The sequence below is a fragment of the Petaurus breviceps genome, unplaced genomic scaffold, assembly GCF_028583685.1.
Source record: "Petaurus breviceps papuanus isolate PSGF00001 unplaced genomic scaffold, PetGlider_PUasm1.0 184, whole genome shotgun sequence".
In the NCBI taxonomy this organism is placed as follows: domain Eukaryota; kingdom Metazoa; phylum Chordata; class Mammalia; order Diprotodontia; family Petauridae; genus Petaurus; species Petaurus breviceps.
In genome coordinates, this window is record NW_027185793.1 from 6,159,330 (window position 1) to 6,167,432 (window position 8,103).

Genomic DNA, 8,103 nt, shown 5'->3' on the forward strand with positions numbered 1-8,103 from the left:
ATCTCACAGGTTCCTTACTCTCCCAGTCTACTTTCCTTACTCTACATTCCTTACTCTCCCAGTCTACTTATATTATCAGCCTTTTTACCTAACTCATCTTCCCATTAGCATCAATGTTGTATAAAAGCTTATGAATAGCATTATATGCCATTGTTCATAATTGTTCTCCAGCATGTTTGGACTAGTCACAACTCTACTAACATTGCACTTGTGTACCTATTTTGCTATGTAGCCTCTAGCATTTATTATTTTTATTTCTTTCTCATCTTACCCATCTGATTGGTGTGAAATGGTTTACATTTCTCTAAATGTTATTGATTTAGAGTATTTTTATATGACTATTTCTTCTGAAAACTGTTTTTGACGATTTATAATTTGGGTAATTACACATGTTTACAATATTTTTTTCAGCTCCCTACATATTTATGAAAGAAGAGCTTTATCAGAAACATTCTATATTTTTTTCTGTGTCCTGATTTTTATTCTAATTTTATCTATATTGATTTTATTTATGCAAACACTTTTTAATTCAATGTAATATAAATTATTTCTTTTGCATCCCATGAATATCTATATTTCTTGTTTGATTATGTATAATTCTCTTATCCATAAATCTAATGTTTATTTTTTCCCTTTTCTACCTTGCTTATGATGTCACCTTTCATGTCAAAATCATATATTCATTTTAGCTTATCTTGGTATACAGTGCAAAATACTGGTCTATACCTACTTTCTTCCTGAATGCTTTACAGTTTTATCAAAATATTTTGTCAAATAGTAAATTTCTGGGCCAATAACTGGGATCTTTATATTCAAGTAGTACAATACTGGGCTCAATTGCTTCTGTATATTAATTGCCTAATCTGTTATATATTTCTGATTGATGATTACATTTATTATCCCATACCAAATTCTTTTTTATCCCTGAAACATGAAGAATATCAATATATTTATGGGAAGGAAAAAAAAAAGCAAATTCATGAGCAGGAAAAAAATACCAAAAATAAAATTTAACAGCTTTTTAGTCTTATAGCACAATACATTTTTTCATAGAAACAAACATAATATTACCATTATATGTTTTTCATATACCATAATATGGTAAAAATTAATGCAAGAGGACATTCACCATGAAAAAAATCAATGGCAATGGTGAAGCAATTAAATGAATTCATCTTCATAAGACATTTTGTCTCTATACATCCTGGCCTGCAGAAGTATTTGCCAGGATATAAAACAAGGATACATGATTTTCATTTCAAGAGTATATAAAATGTTCAGTCTGGTTACTCTTGTATCTACTATATATGCTATATGACCACTATGTATATGTTTACATCATTACTATTGTTTTATTTCACCTACCATTAAATACACGGTCCATTTGGGGCTATTTGATCTGAAAGATTTAGAGAGATCTAATAATTTTTTATCTACTTTTTAGGTAGATTTATTTTTGAAAATTGAGGAAACTGTTTGCCAAAAAAATAGAAAACCAATATAAAGTGTGAACTCAACTCATGCCTAAACCTAAAAGATGAGAAAAAACTGTATAGACATAAAATTTGAATAACAGTGGAGCTTATTTTGGTAAGTAATAGCAGACTTTGTAAAATGTAAATAGTGACAGCACCATTTCTATTCATTTTCAGGTTATTTTTAAATGCACAAGGTGGTCTCTCTGAGGTCATCCATTTATGCTTTTAGATTTACTACATTAGTGGCATACATAAAGCACAACATAATAACATTCAGACAGAGGAAAAGTAGAATATTTATGACTATGTAATTAATCATAACAGAAATAACTGCTAAGAAAATATAGCAATATTTAACACAGGATTTCTGAAACTCTCATATTTAAGATATTTTCCCAATAATATCCCATGTTTTTATTTTACAGAATTTATCCAGATTTACATTGGGGGGCACTTTAGGGGGCTACAAATAATTGATATCTTCTATACAACAATGTTACAGCTTTATACAATTTGTAAGTACAGTATAGCATTCTGATTCATCTTTACCATCCACTTCCAAGTGCTCTTTTTAATATTTTCCATTTCATTTGTCCTGTTCAAACAACAGCAAATACTCTGAATGCCTTCCTTCCTGGAGGACTCTGCAAACTTTCTGAGAAGATGTCATTCTGAAAAGACGCAGTGTAAACTTTTCTCTTGCCTACTGGCATGACATCAACATAACCAACCAGATTGTGAACTACACCAGCATGAACAGCTGCTCTGCAAATACTAGATACATCAGAATATATTCGAGTTCCAATTACACGAGCATAATGTGGGTTCGCTTGCATGCAATTGCAAGGATGGTATACCCTTGCACAGTGAGAAGCAGCCTTGTGAAATGGGCATAACTGTTCCACAGTTGTTTCACAAGTGATGGCTTGAACTGTCACTTTAGAGACTGTGAAGGAATTGGCAGATTGATATTTACCAATTGACTGAACATCATTTCTATAGGATTTAATGAAATGTTTTCTTCCTTGTCTAGTGATATCTACCCAACCACCATTATTGTCTATTATTCCATAATGTATTGAAGCTCTACAGATGTTTGATTGCATTTCATAATGTACACTTCCAATAACTTTGGCTTTGCTATCCAAGCAGCCAGCAGGGTATTCATATCTATTACATGTCTTTCCTTTGCACTGGTCTCTTAATCTCACCTCACAAGCAGCAATTTGAGACATTTGCTATGTACTTATAACTTCATTTCTGTTACTGTCATCAGCTCTTGTTTGAGTCTGAGGATCATACACTTGTGACAGCTGTCGTTAAATTTCATTTTTTTCTTCTGAAAAATGCCTTTCTGAGCCTTCTTTGTAGCATAGATTTTCTCTACAGCTCCCTCCAAAACTGGGTGGACATAGGCCGACCATGTTTGTAAGGTGCGTGGCCCCACCAATTCATCTTTGGAGAATAATTGCACACTAAATAAACTGCTTTAGGCCATATCTGTACCCAGATGTTCATATTGTGGCACAAATTAATAGCAAAACCTACTTTGCTACTTGTAGCCCAAACAACCTGTATGATGTGTGCAAATTGGACCAGAACATCGAAAGGGGCAATATGGGTTACATTCATGTGGATAAGGATAGGATAAGTCTCTCACTTCATCATACAATGCTTGGACATGGAATGTTGGAGGCCTATATCTTCCCCAATGTGCCCCCAAATTTTGTCCAATTGATGGAAGCAGCCTTGCAGGTCCATGTTCCCCCCAGGCAAGTTTCAGCCCAGGATTCTGCAGATCTCTCCAGCTCTACATCCCATGTTCTCCTTGTCCATGTACTTTTCCAAAAGTTTCTCCAAAATTGTTGCACAACCATTGCTGGGATGGCATTAGTAATGAATAGCAACGAAGTTATTCTGAGCCACTCTTGTACTGCACACTTCATCATGAATGACCTCAGGATTCCCCTATGATAAACTCCAAGATAAAGTCTTCCTTCCACTTCTTTTCACTCACTCCAGCGCGAAGTCCAGTTAAGGGCTGAATTACTGAGCTCCAGCTGCTGCCTGCCTCCCCCCACTACAGCTGAGTTTTCCGTATCCTTAGCAACCCAGATCACAAATGACTGTGATCAAGGCTGCCTTCTTCTTTCAATGAAAGCTTTCTGCTGTGCTCGCCTGGAGAGGAGGGGAGAGCCCTCACTGGCAGCCTTGGAAGAAGCTGGTTGGGAAAGAAAATGCTCGGAAGTTCAACGTCAGGAGTTGGGGCGGAGCGGGGACTGCTTGGCTCCACTGCCAGGATGGGTGCCCCTATTTCTTGGGCGCTTTATCTCTTGAGGGTCCCCAGGGAGAAAGCAAGGCAGAGGCTGCCATAAGCTCGAGAGCCTGGCGTCCCTTCTTTGCACTCAGGCTCCTCAGTTCCCAGCCGCTGCTCTGAGTGCTTCTCCGCCAATACCAAATTCTTAAAAGGATAATAAGCATTTTTTTTTTAAAGCAATCAGGGTTAAGTAACTTGCTCAAGGTCACACAGCCAGTTATTTCTGGGTGTGATGCTAAATATCTGAGCCCCGATTTGATCCCCAGGTCACCCCGACACTGAAGCCAGTTCTCTTACTTGCTGAGCCACCTGGCCGCCCCGATAATAAGCACTTTTAGTATAGTTTGAAATATGATACTGCTAGACCCTCTTCCTTCATTTTGATTTTTTTGTTTGTTTGTTTGTATTGATATTCTACCAAAGGTTGGGAACCTGTGGCCTTGAGGCCACAGATGATCTAGTTTCTTGGGTGCAGCTTTTTGATTGAGTCTGGGTTTTACAGAACAAACCCTTATATTAAGGGGATTTATTCTCTAAAATTTAGCGTCAGTCAAATGTTACTCTTGAGGACTTAGAGGGCCATGTGTGTTCCCAAGGTCTCAGGTTTTCAAATGTATTCTATTACTTTGTTCTAACTCTCTAAAGTAATGCTTTGGTAGTTTGATTGGTATGACAGTGAGTAGGCAAATTAATTTGGGTACTATTGATTATTATATTGACTTTGTCTACCCATGAATGATTAAGATTTCTCCCATTATTTTAGATATCTTTATTTGTATGAAAAGACTTTAAATTTTTTTTTATCTATATAGTTACTATTGCTAACTAGTCAAATGGACAGCCAAGTGTTTAATAATGTCTGCAGCTATTTTAGATGGAATATATCTTTCTATCTCTTCCTTTTTTTTGTTGATGATATATAGAAATAATGATGATTTATGTGGATTTAATTTATATCATGCAACTTTGATAAAGTTGTTAATTATTTAAACGTTTTTTAAGTTAATTCTCAAGTGTTCTCCAAATATACCATCCTCTCCTGGGGGAGGGGGGCAATGATTGTTCTGTTTTCTTGTTGCCTGTTCTGATTTCTTTATTTTATTCTTGTTGTTTTATTGCTTTAACTAAGATTTTTAGTAAAATATTGAATAATAATGGCAATATTTTACTCCTAACTTTACTAGAAGTACTTCTTGCTTATCCCTATTAAATAGGAGGCTTACTCTTGGCTTTAGGTAGATATCACTTACAAAAGAAAGGAAAGTGCCATTTATTCTTTTGTTTCTAATTCTTTTATTAGGAAAGAGTTGTGCAGTTTGTAAAAAGAGTTTTATATATTTATTGTTATAATAATTTTTATTTATTTTTATTTTTTCACTTATACTTTTTTACTTAAATTAAATTTTATATTTATTTTTATTTTACATCATTCATTTCCATAAGATTTTGAGTTATAAATTTTCTCCCTGACTTTCCTTTACCCACCACCCCAAAACAGGGATGCCACTGTGTACCACCTCCCCCAGTCTACTCTCTTCTATATTCTTCCCCATCCCAGTAGGACTCTCCAGTAGAGGAAGATGGATCTCTATACCACAGTTCCTGTATATATTACTTCCCAACTGCATGTAAATAAGAATATGTATATTTAAACATTTGATATTAAAACTTTGAATTCCAGAGTCTTTCCCTTCATCCCTCATCACCCTCCCTTTCTGGGAAAATAGGCAATTCAATATAAGTTGTGCACATGTAAATGTGCAAAACATTTCCATAGTGGATATATTGTGAAAGTGACTATATTTCCCTCCCTCCTATCCCACCTCCCACTTGTTCTATTCTCTACTTTGATACTGTCCCTTTTCAAAAGTGGGTGCTTCCAACTTCCCTCCCCCCCAGCCTGCCCTTCCTTCTATCATCCCCCCTCTCATCCCCTTCCCCCATACTCTCCTATAGGGTGAGATATCCTATTTAGTGTGTATGTCATGCCCTTTCTTAGCTAAATTCAATGAGAGTAAGGTTGTTCCATTCCATTTTGCTTCCTTGTTCTTCCCCTTCATTGTAACAGTTTTGCCTTACCTCTTCTATATAAGATAATTTGCCCAATTCTGTCACTCCCCATCTCCTCTCATTGCATTCCTCTCCCACCACTCAGTTTCACCTTTTAAGTGTCATCCCTTCCTATTCAATTGACTTCTACTTTCTTAATAATGAACCAGTCCTCTATTTGTTGTATGAATCCAACTTGTTCATAATCTATGTTTTTGTGAGATACTGCTGTAATATACTTGCTAGTATTTTGTTTATTTTTTCCATTAAAATTCATTAGACAAATTGGTCTACAATTTATTTTTATTTTGCATTTGCTCTCCCTGGTTTAACAATCAAAATTATTCCAAAATAATTTCACCATCTTTATAGCTTTCTGGTTATGTAAGTCTGTTCCTTTTCCTATATCAAGGGTTTTATTTAGCTCCTTGCGAAGTCTCAGGACCACATTTTTTTTGCATCAATAAATCTCCCTTTGGCTAAAAAAAATAATCAAAATGATTTTTGTGTCATTAAAGGCAGTTGGTAAAACTTTTTTTCTTCACTCAATTTACATAGCATTGAAATAATTTTTCTTTGAATGTTTAGTAGAATTGCATTGTAAATTATCTGATCCTGATTTTTTTTCTTTCCTCTGTGAGCTCATTTATGGATTGTTCAATTTCCTTTTCCAAGACAGAGTTATTTAAATAGTCTATTTACTTTCAGATGTCCAGTTCGTGATATCATGTTAGGGAAAAATAAATTTAATAGTTGTTTTTATTTCATCTTCCTTGGTTTTGTACTTCTTCATTTTTTTTTCATTTTTGATACTAGTAAGCCATTTTATTTTTTAAGAATATAATTATCTAATGGTTGATCTATTTCATTTTTTTTCACAAAACAAGTTCCTAGTTTTATTCATCAGTTAACTTTTTTATTTTAATTTTATTAATATATCCTTTAATTTTTAGGATTTCTCTTTTGGTGTTTAATTGGAGATTTTTAGTTTGTTGGTTTGATTTAGTATTTTTATTTTATACACTTTTCTCAACATGAACCACTTCAGATTATAGTGAAATTCAAGGGTTCCTTTCTTCTCCCCCAGCACGCTTTCCCCTCTCCAATGTAAAAATTTATTTTTCCTTGTCTCCTTTGTATGAGGTTATTTTTACCCATTCTTCCTCTCCTTTGCCTATTCTTCTAGGTCATCTTCCTTACCCTTCTGTTATTCATTTGATATCATCCCAATATGATGCCAATGCTCTCCTTCTAATTAGACTATTAAAAACTACTGTAATGATGATAACATTTTTAGAAAGTACATGAATCATCTTCCCCTATATAAATATAAGCATATTGATATTAACAAGATTTTTTTTTAGTTTGCCCTCATGTTTAGCTATGAATGTCAAATTTTCTATTCTGATTTGGTCATTTCTTCAGGAATGCTTGAAATACTGTATTTCATTACATGGATATACTCCACCCCACCCCTCTACCTCTGTATCATTGTTATTACACTAAGTTTTGCTCGGTAGGTGATTCTTGATTATATTCCTAGTTTCTTTGCCTTCCAGAAAGTCATGTTCTAACATCAACTTCTATGTTTTTGTAGCTGCTAAATTTTCAGGTGAATCCTACTGCGACTACATAGTATTTTGAATTGTTTCTGGCTGCTTGCAATATTTTCTCCTTGAGTTGGAAACTCTGGATTGTGGCTATAATATTTCCTGGGAGTTTTTATTTTGACATCTCTTTCAAGAGATCACCAGTGGATTCTTTCCACTTCTATTTTGTTTTCTTTTAAAACATCTGGGCAATTTTCCTTCATATATTCTTTAAATGTCTAGGCTTTAAAAAAGCACATGTTCCTCATGTAGTTCGGTAATTCTTTAACAATATCTCAGCACTCTATTTTCCAAATGAGTTATTTTTCCTATGTGAATTTTCACATTTTCTTCTTTTTCAGTCTTTTTATTTTGTTTTAGTGTTTCCTGATGTTTTATAAAATAATTGACTTATATTTGACCAATTCTAATTTCTTTAAGTATTTATTTTCTTCAGTGAGGATTTTGTAATTATTTTACTATTTGGCCAATTCTGATTTCAAGGTACTTATTTTCTTATTTTTGTGCCTTTTTTTTTTAACAATTCCATTTCTATAATTTCCTTGAAAAATTATCATTTCTTTTCCCATTTTTTCCTCTGCCACTCTTACTTGATTTTTACATTCTTCTTCTTCTTCTTCTTCTTCTTCTTCTTCTTCTTCTTCTTCTT

At 34.0% G+C, this 8,103-nt stretch overlaps 1 pseudogene; it reads right to left on the bottom strand.

Moving 5' to 3' along the window:
• Positions 1 to 2,077: 2,077 nt before the first annotated feature.
• Positions 2,078 to 3,427, bottom strand: LOC138161254 (cysteine-rich secretory protein LCCL domain-containing 1 pseudogene; annotated as a pseudogene).
• Positions 3,428 to 8,103: the final 4,676 nt, after the last annotated feature.